This window comes from Manis javanica, chromosome 1 (genome assembly GCF_040802235.1).
Source record: "Manis javanica isolate MJ-LG chromosome 1, MJ_LKY, whole genome shotgun sequence".
Taxonomy (NCBI): Eukaryota; Metazoa; Chordata; class Mammalia; order Pholidota; family Manidae; genus Manis; species Manis javanica.
This window is the reverse complement of record NC_133156.1, coordinates 156658796-156679151: the sequence shown is the minus strand read 5'-3', so window position 1 is coordinate 156679151 and position 20356 is coordinate 156658796.

Below are 20356 nucleotides of genomic sequence, written 5' to 3'. Positions count from 1 at the left end.
GCCGCTTTTATAATATAGAAAGTGTGCAAATATGTTTGGTCTATTTCTTGAGTGCCCTCCCGCCCTTTCATCTGCTTATCCATTTCTGTACCTGGGTAGGATCTCCCTGTTTTCATTACTGTGGTGTTATTTTACATTTTGTAGCTGGTAGAGACTGCTTTCTGTCATTGCTCTTTTTTTTCTTCCATAATTGTCCTGGCTATTCCCATATAAATGTTTATTCCTCCAGATGAACTTTGGTATCATTCTGTCATGTTAAAAAAAAATTATATTGGGATTGTCTGGGCAGATTGTTTCCTTCAAACTGTAGTGTTTTTCTCTGTAAGAACAAAGTTGTTTCTCCACTAGGCAAATCTTTTTTCCCTTTTTGCAGTAGTTCCTTGGCAGATTTTTATACTTTTCTTCTCACAGGTTCTGGACATTTCTTATGTAATTTATTTTTAGACATTTCCTGTTTTGTTTGTTTTCTACTATGAATGGAATCTTTGAATTACACCCTGATTTCTCCTCCTACTCATTCTCCACATCAATCTGTTCACAAGTACTGGAAATTCTTTTTGCATCTGAAATATATGTCAAGCCTACACACATTTTCTTGTCGCCTCCCCAGGCCATCTCCTCTCACCTAGGTGGAAGATGACTGTTTCTACTCATTCTTCTTAATATCCATTATCTGCCTATCAACCAGAGTTAGCTTTTCCAAGGGCACATTTAATCACATCAGTTCTGCCCCCCATAAGGCCCTTCAGTGATGTTCTATTGCACTCAAAATAAGCTCGAGCCCCCAGAGGTATCCCATGGGCCTGTTCCCAGCCCCTTCCTTCCCACACTGGCACTCTTCTGGGAGAATGCAGTTATCCTCCTGAATTCCTTCACAGCACTTACCACTGTCTGAAAAGTCTCATTTATCTATTTTTGTATTTGCCTGTTTATGCAGACTTTATCTCCTGTAATAACAAGCCAAATTACTGGCAAACAAGGATTCTTCTCTTATTATAGCTGTGTCCCCAGTGCTTGGCACAAAGGAGACTTTTAAGAAAAACGTGTTGAATAAATAAACAGAATATTGTCTCCCCTTCCCCTACTTTTCTTCTTTCTTATGTTTGTAAAGTTAAAAGTTATTGTATTATTTTAGTAAGAGGCCATCTATTTCTTCTGCCTTTAAATAAGATTTTATATAATTTCCCTAGGCTTTCATCTACAAGTAATAAAAATATCACCTACTTCTTTAGGTGCACTACTTGCACCTCTTATTTTAATCCCTTTGACTAGTACTTCTGGAATAATTTTAAGTAATATTGGTGATAACAGAGACCTTTGAACTGCTATTGACTTTAATAGAAGCACTTCTCTTTTAGGATTCTACCACAAAACACCATATTCTGACACTGATACTAGACTTAATGTGTGTGTGTGAGTGTGTGTGTGTGTGTGTGTGTGGCTTTATCATGGTAAGGAAGTATGGATCTAGTCCCATTATAGGAAGCCTTTTTAAAAAATCAGAATTGAATATTCTAAGACACATTTCAGCATTTACTCACATCAACAAATGATTGTTGATTAATTTTTTAAAGTTGTGAATTATAGTAACAGACTCTTTACTATTGAACCACTGTTACATTCTGGAGTGAGCTCCACTTGATTCTTTAAATGCACTACCATTTCTGTGTGCTAATATTTTATTTAAGATCTTTGCAGCAATGTGCATGAGTACCCATACATACAGGTGGGTACTTACATACAGTTCACTTTCAGGGGCTGTCATGATACAAAGCTGAGATAGAGAAGGAAAGCAGGATTCAGAATTCACATCATCATACAGGTTTATAATATGATAGAATTTTGATAATTTTGTATAAATACCCAAAGCTCAATTAAACTGATAAACTGACCTGCAGAATTAGTGTGTTCATTCAGAATATGACTCTGGATCACAAGATGAAAAGGTACAGTCTTTCTTTCACAGTAAGAAGTACAGAACTGTGAAAGAGAGCCTGGAGTGACCTTTTAAGAGCACAAGACCATGCTGTCTAAGAAGAAAGAGACGGTCACGGAATCTCCCAAGGGCACAGCTATCCCCAGTGATGATCTGGGTCCACTGTGATCACGTCATCTATGAGCTAACGGAGGTGCGTGAGCAAAGTCAAAGCTGAAACTGACTGTAACTGAGAGAGCGTGAGGAGGACTTCCCTGCCTCCCAGCACTGTAACCACTCAGCTTTACTTAAATCCAGTCTACATGTGGTGTCACTAAAGATTTCCAGGGGTGTACAGCCAAGAATGCAAGAATCAATCTCTAATCTAAATGTTGTGTGGAGACCTTAATTATGCTAAAATATTTAACTCATTTCATACATTAGGACCAGATAATGAAGCTTGTTCATTACAGCCTGCTGATGAAACTTGAAAATACTTTGTTTGACAAAATGGATATAAGTATATACTTTAAAACATTCTTTTTTCTTTCTTCCTCTTTCTTTATTAAGTACTTGCACTTTTTAAAGATAACTAGAGAGTCAGACAGGTAATGGAAAGTCTCAAAATACCAGGTTTCTCATGTGATACTAATATTGGGAGAGAAAAATGACACTAGCAATCATTTAGTTATTTGGAAATCTGTCCTTTTTTGAAAACAGCATCAGAATTAGAAAAAAAAGAATTAACTCTAAAACATTGTGTTCTCACATTTTCACTATGAGTGAATCTCAAGGCAAAAATCCCTTAAGTGGCCACCACAGAACCCTAGTCTGAGCCTGGGCTTCTGCCTTCTCCCTGACCAGAACTCCCAGACTGATTGATGAGGGAGGAACTGTGAATCCTCCTGGAAATCAGGACAGAAACGCAGAAGACATGTGGGAAATGACCCACAGATGCCAGCCAGCCTGGGACACAAAGGAAGGGCCCGTTGAGTGCTGTGTGAGTCAGTTCAATGCCAGGTGTCATGAGCTGAAATCTCTCAAGACCCCTTGACCTAGGTGTCCCCTGAGTGGCTGACCCTGCCCTGGTCCAGCTGGCCTTGGCCTGCTGCATCTGTACTTGCCTTTCAGCTGCTACTACCTGTGCTGGGTGCCCTGGACGCAGGCTGGGCTAGCTTGCTAGCTGGGCTCCCTGCAGCCACGGTCAACTCCCATTCTGACATGAAACCATATAAATGGAAATCCAGTTTTACAAAGCTCAAGTGACTGATAATGAAGATATGAATGATGCTAATGAGAATTTTATTTAATTTTAAATCAATTGTGTATTCTAATTCATTAATAAGGGGTAACTGAAAGAATGCAGGAGTGCTTAATCCCATGTCATTATTCAAACAGAAGAGAGGAGTACTCCATATAAGATTCTAAGGGAAATTGTTAATTTCCCATTTTCCCTGAAAATCCATTTTTATAGAAGCACTTGGGCCCAACTCACTCTGTAAAAATTAGATTTGACTTTGACTTTATGTAACAAGGAAAACGGGCCCAACCAACTACTTGACTGAATTTTTTACCATTCACTTTTGCTATTGTGTGGGGTCGTCTACAAAAATCTGTGGTTTGGGTAATAATAAAGTAACTGAGGAAAATACATCCTAATATCATTATGATAGAATTAAAGGCCAAAAAATGTGCTACCATAGAGAGACTGGGGGGCTCCTCACAGACATGAAGCTTTGTCTTTCTTGAGCTGCTTTGCTTTCTTTGGGAGTGAAGTCAGGGTCCACAGTGGGCAATAGCGATTGTTCCATCTCCTTCCAACTTCTGTAAGGCTCACGAGCGTGACACAGCTACATGCAGTCTCCTGTAGGAATAAAATGGGAAGGAAAAGAATCTATCTTCAGAATTCCCTCCCGTCCCCTCAGCAAACCCTCAGCTTGAATTCTCCCTTTTGTATTTATGGCCATGCAGTGTGGGCAAGTCATTTAAACTTTCTGTGTCTTAATTCCCTTAACTTTAAAATTATAGTGCCTACCTCATGAAACAAGTGTGGGAATTAAATGAGAGATTATCAACTACTACAGCAGGGAAGTGCTTAGCAGACTGCCAAAGACAGAGTCTGTATGCCAACAGTGTTAGCTAATATTACTATTTACCTGAAGGAGAGTATATAATTTTCCAAAGAGAAGATGGTTTTGAAGTTATTCAGGGTTTAGTGAATAGCTGTTCTCTGCAAAGTGGGATCTGGGTGACTTTCAGAAAGACTACAACTGTGCATGTTTAAAACCTGCTGAGTGTCCCTTGTGAAGTCATAAAACATTGCAAGAGATGCTTTGAAAGGGAACTGCCATGTGTGACAGCCCATGATGGGGACAGGTGCCCCCACACTGCTCAGTAACCATGCTGGGAAGAGTGGATACAGGCAGACGGGAGGTTGGGAGGACAGGGACCGAGAGTGTGAGAGAAAGTGTTCCCAGCAGGTGTGCAGCTGCTTAGCTTTGGTGACTTGGAAACTCCAGTTTATCCCCAAATGGTTCAAGTCAGGTTAAAAAAATAAAGCTTAGGTACATGCAAAGCCAACTCAGAACCTTGACCTTGTGAGAGACCCAAAGAAGCAAAGGGCTCAGTTAAGAGATTTGGGACATATGATCTCTTTTACTTTTGGTGAAGGAAGGAGAGGAGGGAGCCGGTCAGAAAAAAACTAATCAACATATCAGAAAAGGCTTAGTTTAAATTAATATACAAGTATAAGCTGTTATATAATGTTACTATATTAAGAATTTAAGAGCCAACTTTCAGAAAGTGTGCGCCCTGCAACCAAACCAGTCAATGAATGTGTGTCTGCGATTGAGAAACCCCTATTCCCAGCCTTGGGGGGCACAGTGCCCACAGGCTGTAGTCTGGAGGCTCATGAGGCCCTTTGTCCCCCCTCTCCAGCCGTGGCCTCAGCTTCAACCCCTTGAGCCCACAGCATGCAGGGCATGCCGGCCATGAAGCCAACCCCTCCAGGGTGCAGGGTGGAGTATTCGGTCGCTGTCACTGCATGAAGAAGGGGCCGTGTTGCTCAGGGTGATGGGCAAGCCCCCAGCATGGGCAAGCAGCACAGCAAACATGCTTTCTGAATAAAGGATGGGGCTGGGAGCTGGGAAATGTTCTCCAGAGCTCAGGTATCTCTTCATCCATCACTGACCAGTCTGTCTTCATGGAAGGCTGTCTCTGCACCCACTCTTGATTGGTCTTTGTATTCCCATCCCAAAGCTGTTGAATACCATTTAAAAGAACAATTTAAAAACCATGTGGTGTGGGTGACTCCCACAGGGGTCCCTAATAAGTGGGAGGGGCCCTCTGATCAAATCAAGTATATTGACACCTCGACCATTCTTCCCCTCTCCCTCACAATTCCAAAGGCTCATTTTCCACCCCATTCTTTAGAATTTGGTGTGTATCTTATTTATTTTATTATCTGATCTTAGTTTTGGTGTAAAAGCATTCCAGGCCTGAACAGTGAGCTGTGATCTGGGTCCTATCTACTCTGTCACAGGACTGAGCACAAGCATGAGGCCATCCAGTTTGCTGAGGGCGCCATTACCAGCCAGGCTGAGTACACACTGCAATGAGCAATCGTCCTGCTGCTCCAGATGATAAAGATGCAGGGAAGCCAGCATCCCTTCTGATTCTGAGCTGTGCAGCATCCACATGTCAGGGTCATCATCACCTTGCTGACCAGTCTGGAATCACTTTGGATGGAAGATTCTGGAATATGTTCAAGGATTACTCATCTTCAGACTTTTCACCCAATCCATCTTAGTACTTGAATTATTACTCCCAAGACTCATGTTTTTATTTCATTTACCTAAATGGAAGAGGAAAAAAGTGGTAGGGCTTAATGAGTAGCCTTCCAAAGGAACTCAAACAACCCAGGTACTCTGAAATCCAAATGAGGCTTTATTTGGCCTCGTTCCTGCAGGCCAGGGGTAGAGCTTTGTAACTCGGTGACAAGCAGAGCTTCAATGGGCCTCTGGAATTTGTTTTTTTTAAAGGACAGAGCCTCCAGATGCCATTAATGTTACTGTCACTTTTCTTCATGCCCATTAGAGTTGGGAAAGCACATACAACCAGAACATTCAGGCTGCCAGCTCTGAAACAACCATTTAGGGCAGGAATTAAATAATCAGGATCTCTGCTATAGGATGTAGACCTAAAAGGAGAGTTTTGAAAAAATTTGTATGAATACTGTTGGCTTACTGAGGCCTAAAGGAGAGTTGTGATCTTCATTCACCATTGGCACTGTTCAAAATCTTTTCCTTTAAGTATAAAATACATACAGAAAACACAAAGACATATCCTAAGTATACAGCCTGATAAGTTTCACATTATTTTATTTTTGTCATTTGGACTAGTAGCTCTTTATATACTTCAAAAATAAACAGAAAGAAGTTCACCACATTTGATTACCCATGATTAACATTGAAAAAGTACCTATATAGACAAAGACTCTGTCTTTGTTAGAGGCTTATTTACAATGAAAGTCCAATTTTTAAAGCTGGGACACCTATATATGATACAGAAATACTAGCTAGCTTTTCCAGTGTCCTCATGTTCTGCTTGCATTCTAGCTCTTCTGTCAAAGCCACATACTTATTTATCCTCTCTGAATACGTTCTCAGGATATTTCTGTTTAGTAGAGAAGCAACAGACATCAGTGAGCATCTCTGTTTTATTAAGTTTCTCAAACAGAGTATCTGGTCTGCTGGCCAGAATTTGTTAATCTGTTATCACGGCTCTGTCCCAGTACATCTTGGAGAGGCTGTTTTCTAACACGTTCTCGGGTTCCAACTTATAAGTGGTGTTAATGCACTCACTAACTCAATAAGGGTGAGTCCCTGATGTCAAATTTTAGTACCACTTTTCTGCATGTCCCTGACATTTCTGGGGAACTTACCCTCCTCCATATTGCACCCCCTCTCCTGGGTTGATTTATGGTGGGGACTGATCATTCCTCCCCAAGCTTCAGAAGCCAATGCCATGGAGGTTGAAAAAAATAGCAACTGAGAAGTGAAACTTACTTTTTAAGAGGAAAAATGAGGGCAGAAATTCCCTATCTTTGCCAAAACGAAGGATCCTTCTGGACCCAATGTTTTTAAAGTGTTGTCTGTGGCATCACACAAACGAAAGGACAGCGATTCCAGCCGGAGCCTGGTCTGTGTCCATGATGAGGGTCCAGGTGTGTCTGGGTGTTTGGTGATTAGAAGGCACGCAGAACCGGGCCCAGGCTGCCCGTGGGCTGTAGGAGGAGGGAGAGGCTTGCCGGGTGAAGCTCTCTGGAGAAGGGAGTGGACAGCATCTGTCTCCTGTCCCTTCCCCCACCCATGGACACAATCTGATCCCTGACAATTTCGCCATCAGCAGCTACAGAGGGGAAAGGGCCCCCTGAGACCCTGGTAGAGACAGTACCTTTTCAGAGCTCAGGTGACAGTGTCACAGGGGAGGGACTGCCAGCCCCCTGTGGAGCCCCGGACCCCTGGGGCACAGGGACACGCATGCACAACTGTACCCACAGGGGCCAGCGGGTGTGAGGGTGCTGCTGGGTGTGGCTGACAGCAGACACCTGGGGTCCAGTGAGCCCAGGGTGCTGGTTTCCAGCAAGCAGAACTCTTGCACAAAGGCAGAGGCAAGAACCATGGAAGCCAGAGTTATTTCCAGTAAATAAATTCCCAGCAGGATTCACCATCTGAGGAGACCTGGTAGGTGGGGTTAATTAAACAGTATTTCATTCGTCTTCTGAATTGTATTAGTCCTTACGAGTGCTGGCAGAGTGCCCTGTTTCAGATAGTGGTGGTGTGGCCAGGTGACACCTGTTGTGCTGGTGGGACCTAAGATGCTCACTTTTGTGAACTGACCTGAGACAAGTTAGTGTTCCAACAACAGCAGGTCCTCTGGGTAAAGCGGAGTTGTGTCCAGGAACTAATGGTAGACAAAGGCTGTTTGTCTCCTGCCCCACAACCCTGCAGGACATAGAAAGCAAGTCTCAGTCCAAATTATGCCCACAAATATTTATTAAAACACAGGATGATAAAAATTATGCAGGCCCATTCAGAGAAGCTCAGGGAAGTCCTGGCTCTCTGTCCTCACGTCGGAGTGGAGGTTCCCACTGTGGCTGACACCTGGTGTTCCCGGAAGCCCCAGGTCCTCCTGGGCAGCACAGAGACAGAGGCCTCCGTCGGGGGCACCAGGCCCCAAATCCTTCACAACAACCAGGAACTTACACTCCGCTCATCAGAAACCAATAATGAAATGTCATTTCTGCCATCGGTGGTGCTAATCTGCAGACCCTGTACAAGCAAATGGAGGAAATGATATTTAAAGAATTTGCCTCTGCACCATGGGTCCCTGGTGAGTCATCTACCCAGTAACTAATCCCCCTGGGGTGTGGACTTCAGGGTCTTTCAAATGCTGAAGAGTCATTTCTAGGTTTTGCATCATTTAAAACAACTGTGCACCATACTTGCGAGGTTGACAGTGAAGTATGGAAAGTAAATTACTGCAGAGTAACCATGATATACAATAGGAGAAGTCTAGAGCCAGGGTGGCCCTTCTGTGAACTAAAACCCCCAAGCCCCTCAGATCATTCCCAGGACATATAGAAAACACACATAATTAAATAGATACCATTGGTGCTTTCTCTCCTAGTTTGTAAGACACTCGTGCATAAGACTTTATTTAATCCTCATCTTAATAATGAAGAGCTGAAGATTTAGAGCATGAGTGCTTTGCAGAAGCCCCGGATCACAGAGCCCATGAATCCAGACACCGTTCACCCAGCTAGGACTTACTGACATCTCCGTGCCGAACACTAAGAGAGGCACGGGGACATGGTGGTGAGCAAGCGTGTTGCCCACTTATGGCTGGATAATAAATTACCCCAAAACGTAGCAGTTTATCACGACAAGCATTTCCTTTCTTATAGCTCCTGTGGTTCAGGGGTCCAGGTGTGGCTTACCTGGGTGCCTCTGGCTCAGAACCTCTCCTGAAGTCACTGTCGCCTCAAACCATAATGGGACTTGAGGGCCCCTCCCAGGTCTCCCGTGTGGGCTCCTTTCCATGGGGCCACCTCATGACACAGCAACTGGCTTCCCCCAGAAGAAAAGTGATGCATGAGTGAGCACCAGGGTAGAAGCCATGGCCTTCTTATCATGTCATTTTAGAAATGACCTCTGGTTCCTTCTGTCCTACTCCTTCAGAGCTAGTCAGTACACTCAGCTGGCCATCAGGGATAGGGGGCTCCACAGGAACATGGGTCCCTGGTGGTGGGGCACACTGGGGCCATCGAGAGGCTGCCCACCAGAGAAAGTCAGCTCTGCCCTCCTCTCAGGGGCTTCTGGTGGGATTGTGGAGATTGGAATAGCTACTCAGATAATTCCACCTAGAGGTGTATTTGCATTTAGCTGTAACTGGTTAATGCTCTGTAAAGGAAAGGCAGAGAGGATGTTGTAAGAGTATGTAAGAGGGGCCTCAACAGAGTAGTGGCAGGTTTCTCTGAAGAAGTGATGTTTGAAAGAAGTTTGGGGGTGAGGGCAAGTTGGGGAAAGGGGTCGTCAGGGGAGAAGAGGAAGGGGTACAGTCTGTGCAAGGCCTCCAAAGTAGGAAGAAGCCTGGCTTTCTAAGGAACTAAGGGAGGGAGGGTGTCCTCATAAGCCTGCACACTTGGCTCTGGGGAGCAGAGGTGCACCTGTGTCCTAAGCACTGCATGAACAGTGGTCTGGACCCGGGGGAGAGCAGCGCCCCTCGTCCAGGCAGCTGGGCTCTCCGGCTTGTCCACTCATTCCTCCTTTGCTGGGGTGTCGCCCTTGTTCTCCGAGGCCACGATGTGTCCTAAGCAAGAGGACTGGGAAGTGGGCTGAGAGAAGGAAGTTGTAGAGATGATTAAGACAAGGTCATACTAGAGTAGGGGGACCTATGTGACCGGTGACCTTATAAAAGGGGAAATTTGGACCCACAGACACATTCACACACACACATGGAGATCACCAGTGTGCTGTGAAGGCAGCCACAGTGCTGTGTCTGCCTGCCAAGGAAGCCAAAGATTGCCAGGCAAGCGCCAGGCTGCAGGTGAGGCCCAGGCCAGATCCCCCAGGGATCTCAGAAGGAAGCAACGCTGAGGACGTCCTGACCTCAAACTCCCAGCCTTCCAAGCCAGAACAACATAATGTGTTCTGCTTTGGGGACTGAGCTGTCACAGGTGTTGGTAAGCCAAACATTTGACTTAATTAGCAATATAGTCACTTCAGAGCCCCCGACATTTCCCAGACTGTTTGCCTCCGGTCAGTGCCCCATGCAAGTAACCCCAGTCACTTACCATTCACTTTTAAGCCACAAGCCTTCGGTGTTTTACTCACCAGCTCAGTGTTTTGTCCACTTTTTATCTCAGCTTAATGACAGGAATTTGGGACTCCCTGAAATAAGGCTGGAGAGGGAGGCCATATCCTCTCCATCTTGTGTTAGACTTGTGTTAGACATTGGATGCATTTGCTCCCCTCCCTTCTCTTCCCCTCCCCCTTCCCCCCTCTTTCCCCTCCCCCATCTCCCCCCCATCTCTCTCACTGTCTGACAAAAACAAACATAAACAAATAGCCTGAGGTGCCTGAAAGAGACTTCCTTCTTTCAGGACTTTACCTGGAACTTGCACCCATTGCTTTTGCAGCATCAGCTCTCCTAGCACCTCATCACAGGGCTCACGTAGCAGTTAGGGAGGAGGACCAACTTTTACTCTGGTCTTGGGCCCAGCTACCAACTGGGGGGATGTGGTACCAAGGGATAAAGGAGAAGAACTCACATGGAGGCCACCGGCAGGCTCTGCCCCAGCGTTCAGTGGGACAGCAGCGGTGGACGGAAGCCGTGAGGGAAGGCTGACGGTACGGCCTTGACAAGCAGTGCCGGACCTGGACACGTGTATGGGAAGGTGGTGCCGTCAGAGATCACCGGGACAAGAGCACAAACCGGACGGCCCCAGGCGAGCCTGCACATTGGTTTCCTATGCAGAGATCGTGTCACAGGTACGGGATTTGGGGAACGTTGAGGCACAATTGATCAGTTCTAACCAGGTTAGGAATGTGATCATAACTGAGTCTTTAGGAAAACATTTTGGCTGCTATGTAGATGATTGATTGGGGGTTGAATTCAAACTCCAATCTCTGCCAAACCCAGCCGGTTGTGTAAAGGATCTGTGGGTGGCGGCTCATTTGCCTTCAGCAGGCCCCCTTCACCACCCTAACATCTTTGCTCGCATTGCTTGGGGTAATGAATAAGACTTGTCTCCAAGAAGTGTCACTGCAACAACTGAAGACCTTATTGGTCCTCCTCCTTTGTAATCTTTAACGAGAATAATTTTCCAAGTCATTTCTCACTTACAAGTCTTCATAATCTCATCTCTCCAGATTTTGACCATCCTTCTCTTCTGAATTGATTTGCTGCTCTCCTGAAAGCTTGCATCCCATTAGTCCCATTGTTGAGCTGCACGTAACTGATCTTGAAATGCAGCCAGAGCTGCCCATGCTTCTCACTAAAGTCCATAAACCACACCCACATTTCTCCAGCTTGCGAGAGGTGATTAGTCCCACAAACATCCCAGAAACCTAAAGGATTGTGAGCATTGCTCTGTGTATCTGTTAAATGCAGCACAGTTTTATAAAGTCTGGAACATTACAGGTATGGCAACTTTGGTGCTGCAAAGATATTTCAATCCAGCAGTTTTAAGTGCACTGGGGGAACTTGCTATTTAGGTTCTACCATGAAGCCCTTTGATATGAAGGTAATCCTGAGAGCATACATATTCATTTCTGATCTACTCTGCAACTAGGACAGGTGGGTCATCCTGCTTTGGGGTTTGGACTCATGCCTAGAAGTGACTGGAAGAACTGAGAAACCAGCTTCGCCACCAGAGAGCCACTTTTTTTCACTTTGTTGGAGGATTTGGATTTCACTTTTGCGGTGGCAGGTAAACCTTTACCTTTATTAGAGAACACTGGGTGATTTGCATATCAGATCACTGTGTGTTAATAAGTTGAGAAGGGTGTTCCATGGGAATAGACAAGAGTTGGTCCTGGGTGTGGAATGATGTGCTGGAGAGACTGGGAATGAGAGAAGAAGAGAAAGGAGTGAGTGAGAAATGCCCAGGGCTTCCTCTGGCTCCCCTGGACTTCCCTTACCCTAATCAGCAAAAGAGGGCAGTGAGGACCAACCACATGGACTCCCCACAGGTCATGCAGGATGCATATTACACATACACTACAACATATACGACTACGCAGACGTATGCTACCACCACGCACCCTGCAGAACCCAAAGAAGGCAGAGAAAAGTCTTCAAACACCCAAATAATTTTAAGGCAGCAAAGAGGAAGACTACCAAGGAAAGCTGAGTGATGGGTGATTATTTAACCTAGAATTAAGGTTAAAGAAAAAAAGACTATTAATTTTCCCCCACTTAGACAGAAGACTAACTTCTGGCAGCAGTTTGGAACCTCCAAGCTGACAGAATCACAGACAATTAGCTCAGCCACAAAGGGTTTCGACTCCAGGGAAGAATTTCCTGATAGGAAGTTCTTTCATTTGTTTGTTTGTTTGTTTAGAAAACCATTTTGGACTAGGTTGTGAATGCTTCCTTTTGGTAGCTTTTCTAAAGCACACATAGACACAGAAATGATAGAGCAGGGAGAGGGAAAGGAAAAGAGGAGGGGAGAGAGGAAGGGATAGGCATTGTACTCTGGCAAATATGGTATGTTTTCAAAATTTGGACAAATTGTCATGAGTTGACTATTCAAGGATTCAGGGGCGGGAAGGAAGAAGTCAAGCTTTGCTGATTTATCCCCTCTGGCAAAACTTACATAATATTGGCAGCACATGTGGAAGTGAAGAAATGGAGGAGTGTATGTTAAGATGAAAAAAATCTGGTAAGGAAACTGCTGCACAGAGAAGGTAAGTAGCTTCCCTGAGGACACACAGCTCACAAGTGTCCAGACCAACACTCATCAGCAGGCCTCATAATGGGCTGGAAATCCTATGTTAGGGCATGCTGAGGTCGGCAATGGGATCTGCAGCCCAGAACTGCTCCAGCGGCTCTGTGTGGCCCCGTGATCCCCTTAGAAGGACCGGGTGACCCTCCAAGTTCCCCACATGCCCCTCGTTATACCATTCCTGTCTCTCAATCCTATGCTCAGCTAGTTAATTCAAAAAATGCATTTGCACTTGTGTGTTAATGTTTATTACAGTGAACTAAAATACATACCTGCCCACCTTGGTAAAAATTCACATGTTCCAGAAAAATATAAGAGATAAAGTTTTCTTTCACTCCCCTGACCCCTTTGCACAGAGGCAATAACTATTAATAGTTTTGTGTGTGTCCTTCCAGAAAATGTCCTAAGTATATAACCAAGTCTATTTTAAATGAGGCCTTTCTGTAATAACACCTTAACCCAAAGGAGTGATCAATATTATGAGAATTTGAGGTACAATAATTATGAAACAATAACTTATTTTTGTGTTTTTATTATTTTTTTAAACACAACTAATTAATGACAATAGCTAAGGCTTTACTAGTAATTCTTTTGGCTCTTGGACTGCAAAGACTTCTTTATGTGTATTACTTAATCTTTACCACAGCCTTAGGAAATAGATCTTATTGTAGTTTTACAGATAAGAGCTGGGGAGACCTTCTCAAAGATATGTCTAGTAGTCTTAACAGCACTTAAGCACGAAGGCATAGCACCTGGACAGCATGACCTGCCAACTTGCCCTGTGAAGCACAGTAAATTGCCATTCATTCCAGAAATGACACAGACACCTGGGAAAATAAGGAAATAAGAAAAACACCACTCAGAGGTCACCCAGCCAAATAAAATGCACAATCTCATTTTTTCTGATGTTTCCTACAGTGCCTTTCTTCCTGGAACTCAAAATCCAGACTTAGCACCCCACAGTGGACTTAGTTGCCTGATTTGGGAAAGCATCCACGTGCAGCAAGTTCTACAACAGAAAGGGATGCCAACAAATAATGAGCTCAGCGGAAAGAAGGGCTGCCTGAGAAAGTGCAGAAGGTGCTCTGTGACAAGGACTGGGTGGGGGGAATACGTGCCTCACAGTCTTCCCACCAGGGCAGTGCATGCAGGGCCTGGAAAGTGGCAGCCCCAGCAGTACAGCCTCTCCTGCAAACCCGACAGCTGGTCTGCCCTGCATGTTACAAAAAGGCAGGGACCAGGGCCTGGGTGCCACAGACGCCAGCCACCGGAGTCTTCTACCTTAGACGGGCCTGGCCGGATGGGACTCTGTGACAGTCGCATTGGGGTCCTTATAAAGGAAGGAATCCCACCAACTCCACCCTCACTGTGTTTATAATTACTCCTCGGGTGGGGGGACTTTGATTTACGAACCATCTAGCTGGGTCTAGGCATTTGTTTTTAATAATTATGAAGGAAACAGGAATCTTAGTAGCCTTCTTGTGTTAGAGTCTTATGGATGTTATTATTTTTTACACGTGTTTAAGCAGAACTGACTGGAAAGCATGAGTCTCAAGTCACATTCTAAGAATGCTGCTAAGTAATACATATTTCATACCACTATCACTCCTGAATGTGGTCGGATATAAATAGAAGCACAGATATGTAAGAACTGTTCTCACTGAAGAAAAAAAAAGCAATTAATTGATGTTATACACAAAGGACTTCTCTATTTTTGGTAGCGGGGGGGTAACCAACAGAGCTTTAATTACAGGTAATTGTTCTCAAAATCAGGCTGCTCATAAGTTCTGCCTTCTAGACAGTGACTATGCATCAATACACTAATCTATCACTTTCATTATTTTAGTCATTTGGGTGTGTAAATTTATATTTGATTCAGACAACAAACTAGTCAGCTTCCACTGTTACTTTCTGTCAAAAGGTGTCTTTTTAAGGCAAGTTTGGGTGATTTAGATTTTCATTCACTTGCTTTTACTTAGGAAAATAATAGCACATTGTATTTTCTTTTGCTGACAGCTAGGTAAATATAATGATATCAGATGTACAAGGAGCTGGGTTTGTTACTAGTTAATGGAGAATTTTACTAAGTGTCCCTGTGGAACTCGATTTGCTACCTCGTTATAATGAGCTGAGGCTTGCAGAAATTCCCCTACAGAAGTCTCTTAGTGCATTAATAGTAGCCCATGCCTTACTTCATTCAGAATTTGTACATTTCTCTTCTTCCAAGCTAGGAGCTAGAACTGTTGCCTGGATAGCTGAACAGCAGGATGCTATTAACTTTCCACTGGGCCCTATGTATCTGAATGAATTCCAAATATCAAATTCAAAAGCCTTCCCAGGATATCTGAAGGGAAACTGTTAGCTCTCCCTCATCTTTGTGGACGGTTCCCCTGTATTTTTTGCTGATCTCATATGTATGCAGGTGGAAATTCTTCATTTCCTGAATAAAATAATTTTTCTTGACAGTAAGATAAATGGTGATATCTTTTGTTTTACTCTAACTTTTTTTGTTTTTTGTTTTTTGTTTTAGTGTGATGGTCCAACTCCTGGACAAGAAAGTTTTAAGTAAAAAAATGGAATTAAAAAATCATAGCCATACTTATAAAAAATAAATAAAACTATCCGGTGGTATTTGTGGTAAACATTGGTTGAATAACCCTCATAGAGTACACACAAAAAATGTTTCAACTAAACTTGAAACTGTACTATATGATGACAAACTATGCTGTTATCCATTTCAAAAGCTATTTAAAATTGGAAACACTGAACACAATTTGCATTTGAACCTACTCCTTTTCTTCATTAATTCTCTTTTATTGGGCTTTCTTATTAAATATGCATACTATAGAGTTGAACTAGTCTAGAACAAGACTGCTTTGTGCATTCTATCCTATCCTCCTTCCCCAGGTTAAGGTTTTATTGAAATGATGAGAATTTTGCCTAAAACATTACCAGTAATTTGACAACATTTATTGAGGGGCTTCTCTGATCATAGATATTCACTGAGAATAGGATTCATGATGAAAATAAAAAGGAGATGAGAAAGGACATATTCCTGTCCTCCTGAGGGAATTCACAGTTCACAGATTAACACACCCATGTAGGCGGATGCACGCAGACAGACCCAACTCGGGTTCCAGATAAGTAGATGAACATGGTAAAAATGGGAGAACTGGGCATTCAAGAACCAAGAGGATCTCAGAAAGTGGAGGAGCCCAATTTACATCAGAGTAAGTTGGAGAGTTTCTAAAAACACAGTGAAATGAATAACATAGTTTGTCATCAGATGAAGTTGTCCCAAGTTCATTTAAATAATTCCTATTTCACAAGGGTCATTTAAATAATGCTTACCAGGACTTTACTAGAGTTTTTACTCATAACTTTAAAAAGTTATTTTTGGAAGAGGTAAAAGGTTACTCCAGGGTGACACAAGCAATTCCAGGCCAGAATGAGCAACTCAAGAGCAAAAGGAGGCTAAGGTGGTGAAACAGGCGCCTGTCTGTATTGAACTAGTGCAGAAGAAGGCAGATCATTCCCTAGGATACATGATGGGGGAAAGTGGGACTTCTAAAATTGGGTAGAATTGTTCCAAATGGCCACGGGGAATTATGGATCTTACTGGCATGTGATTACTTTCACTTTAAATATGTTCTTGCTTAGATCACTTCAAGCCAGTCACCCAAACCAAAGATTAGTAAAAGTGAGACACACTCTAATGATGTGTGCAGCTCTGCCTACAGGATCTCAAAACATGTCAATTGAGTGGAAAATAAGCAGTTATCTGACATATATAGCAAAAAAAACCCAAGCACTGATTTACATCTTAAATTTCCATTCCCCTATAAGTGAATGTTAGTGTATTGCCTAAGACTGCAGTAAGCTGGGGATGACCCTGCCTTGAAGCATGTAATGAACCATTGAGGAAAACAGCACCTTAGTTGTTTGAATTGGTAACGCTGACTCTGTTTCCAGTTACGGATGTGAAAAAGGAAAGCTGAGCACAACCACACTCCCAACCAATGCCCCTTATGAGGAGCTTTGTCATCCCTTCAGTTTGCACATATCAGGTACTCAGTAAATGTGTTTTGAACTAAAGAGATTAATTCACCTTTTTGCCTCCATGCAAAAAAAACTTCAGTGACACATCAGTTAACCGAGGTGGTTAATGGATGATAGACTCACCCTTCAAGCTGCACCAAGAGCACAGGCAAAAATTTTGAGTTGCAGTGCAGCCCAGTGATCAACCCTTAGCTGAACAAACACACCTTTATATATTGTGCTTGTTTTCATTTCCAAAAATAGGAAGTAGGTCCTTGGGGTAAAAATCAAAGAATTATAAGCAAAAAGACAAATGGATGTTGTTAGAATTTTAAGACTCTAATTTCCAAGTATCCCTTAAAATTTTTCAAAGATAAAACTCAGATATCCAAACTGATTTTTATTGTGGTCATGTAAAGTTTTGTAGAAAGAGATTATTTCCAACCTTAGGAAACAATACTGCTGTCAGAGAAATTTTCTCAGGGTGCAGGGTAGGTCAGATAGTACTTTGGCCATGAAACAAATGTGTCCTTCAGCATTTGTCACACACAACAAATAAAGCATGAGCAGGTGAAAGTAACTGTCATGCCAAAAATAGATGGAACAATCCATTCTGCATTTGCAACTCGAATCAAATGCTTTCCGGGAAATGAAGAATGTTGTTACTTTTGCCAGATAATGGAAGGTCCTTGCCTAAGAGAGTAAAAGGCAGATGGCAGGGAGCCTTTCCTGGAATCAGGGGACAGAGGAGCAGAGTGAAGCTGGCATGCTCAGTGCATTTCCAGAGTGGGTCGCGTGGGCAATCACAGTGCAGTAAAAGGGACATTGTCTCTTCTGAAAAGGCTTGTGCATCCATCACTCTGTAGGCAGAGGCTGCTTCAATCACAACCCTAAAAGTCTTAGCACCAAACAGGCTTTGAATCCTTGGATAAGAATCTTCACGTGCCATTCCAGGGCAGGTTAGTTGACCATCTGTTTTTAACTACTTCCTTATCCAGCACCAGTAACAGGTTGATCTTTTTACTGAGCAACTTGGACATTACAGCCCTGAGCAGGAATATAAAGATTTTATAGTCCTCACCTTCAGGAAGCTTACGATCTTCTTAGATCCACACACACAGATCCATAAAGAGGTGATGAATCTAGGCTGTATATCATTTCCCAAAGGGCAGCAGAGGCTCAGAAAATGGAGAGCTCTCCTCAGATGACAGCGGCCGAGGTGTGTGCAGGAGTGCAGTGTGTGTCACTTCCAGGTGAATATTACGGGGAGGAGGAGCACAGACAAGAGAAGGTAAGGTCCCCGAGATATGCTGTGTGCATTGCCTGGTGAGGCTCAGGTGAGCGGAGCCTCCCTCTACCTTCTTGTCCCACTTCTGCTACAATCACCCTGGTCAAAGGATGCTCATGGAGAGAAGCAGAAAGCCAGGCCAAGATCAAAGTTTTCTACCTAACCTCAACCCTCCTTTTTTAATAAACTGATTTGCAAATAGGCTGAACTTCAATGATGGCATTAGGTTGGCCTCGGCTGTTTACAGGGACAGGAAACCATTTGTGGTAGTACTAGTATTTTCTAAATTTAATCTTTTCTTCCTATCTTTCCAATAGCATGTGCACAATCTTTCAATTCTTGTCTGGTGGTAATGAAATCCTTAAAGAAATGTACCCAAATGCTTTTTGCTTATTCTCTGTGCCATTTGGAACACACGTGACTAAATTGAATGCTACTTGCTCATTGGTTTTCTCTTTTCTCTCCTTGTTTTGAAAAACCCAATTTGAATTTGGTCACTGGAAGAGCTAGGCATCTGAGTTTAAGTATGATGCTTTGAGGTACGCCTCAACCTGCTCCACATGGCCTTGATCAAGACAGAGAGCCACAATCTACCCAGCACATTTTTTTGTGTCTTCAGTGAACTAGTGTCTGTGGCCTTTCTTTGTGGAAGGTTTTCTTTAAGTTTTAGTTGATTTTATAGCAATTGTAGCCACTCAAGTCTGGGCATTTCACAAATAGTTTCTAGGTGACCACGGGGAACCCAGCCATGCTGTTGGGACTAGTAGCTACAATATTTTAAAGTGCTTCTCATACATCAAAGAACACCCTTGCCTTTCTTGTAAACCACTTGCCATCCTTTTCCAGCCACAGGCCATGTTTAGCAAGAAGAGAGTAACTGCGGCTCATCCCCAGAGGGGCCTCCCCTAGAAGAGGTGAAAAGACCTTTCCAGATGGAGCTTGCTCCAAAGCATGAGAGGTTCAGCCTCCAGCCTATCATTCAAAAAAGTTTTTAAAGCCTTTTTAAGGAAATAATTTAAATCTAGCTGCATTTATCGATCAGTGATTTGATTTTGCTTTGTTAGGAGGGATTGGTAATCTGCTTTTAAATGTTTTGTGTTCCTGGTCTGCATTGATAGCAAGTTCTGCCTGAGGCTATTTCTCAAACCGCACTGGAGGCTTCAAGTCTATGTGCGTAACTAGAATAATTTTAATCTGCACCTCCACCTCTTCCCGCCTTGCCCCCTGCACACAGGACATAGTAGGGAGCTGTAAGAATTCTTCATCAAATTCTGCCCAAACTAAAACCCTGAAAGAGGAGTCACTTGTCTTTAAAAGAAAAGGGAGAGTAACAAATGGAGCAAATTCTATTTACAAAGCCAGAGAGAGCTGAGTAGGTTTCATTTTCTCGAGTATATTCAGTTAGCCTCTAAGAGTATACAACTCCTAAAGCCTGGTCTCTGCCTCGTGCCTGCTGAGCTCGAAAAACACATTCCAAAGAACACCTGAATCGTAGCATACTATTTTTGCAATAAATAGATTTTATAGAAACTTTTTCATTTATAGCTTTCAAGGTTGTCCTTGCCACTTTAATGGCGTTGTGAACTGTTAATTTTATATTCTCTAAACTAACATAAGATACTGGTTGTTCTGTTATGATAGCATGAACTAAGGAACAGAAACTGTGCTCCTAATTTAACTAATCCTTTCGGATATTTCCCAAGCTTCTAGAAACCAAAAGCACTTATGAGATGTCTGGTCCCTGATTTTTTTAATGAAATGCACACACATGTTATTTCTTATAATGTAATCATATACTTACACATGTATGATCCTTATGAGTTTACTTAGCAAGGAACCAAATATGTGAGGAAAACAGACTTTCCAAGTGGTGCTGTGTCTTTCATGCATGTCCTATAGATCATTACTGAGTGTTTACAGGTCCTGCATGGGAAGACTTCACACCAAAGAAGAGGGTAACATATCTTCATTGTTTATAAAAACGACAGCTCCTAATGGACCATATTAGCTTTAACACAAACTATTAAATCCCCTTCATTAGAGTTTTCTGTGTTCTGTTTCAGCATCTCGTTAGCTCTGGGAGGTAGGTGCCAGCTCCGAAGGA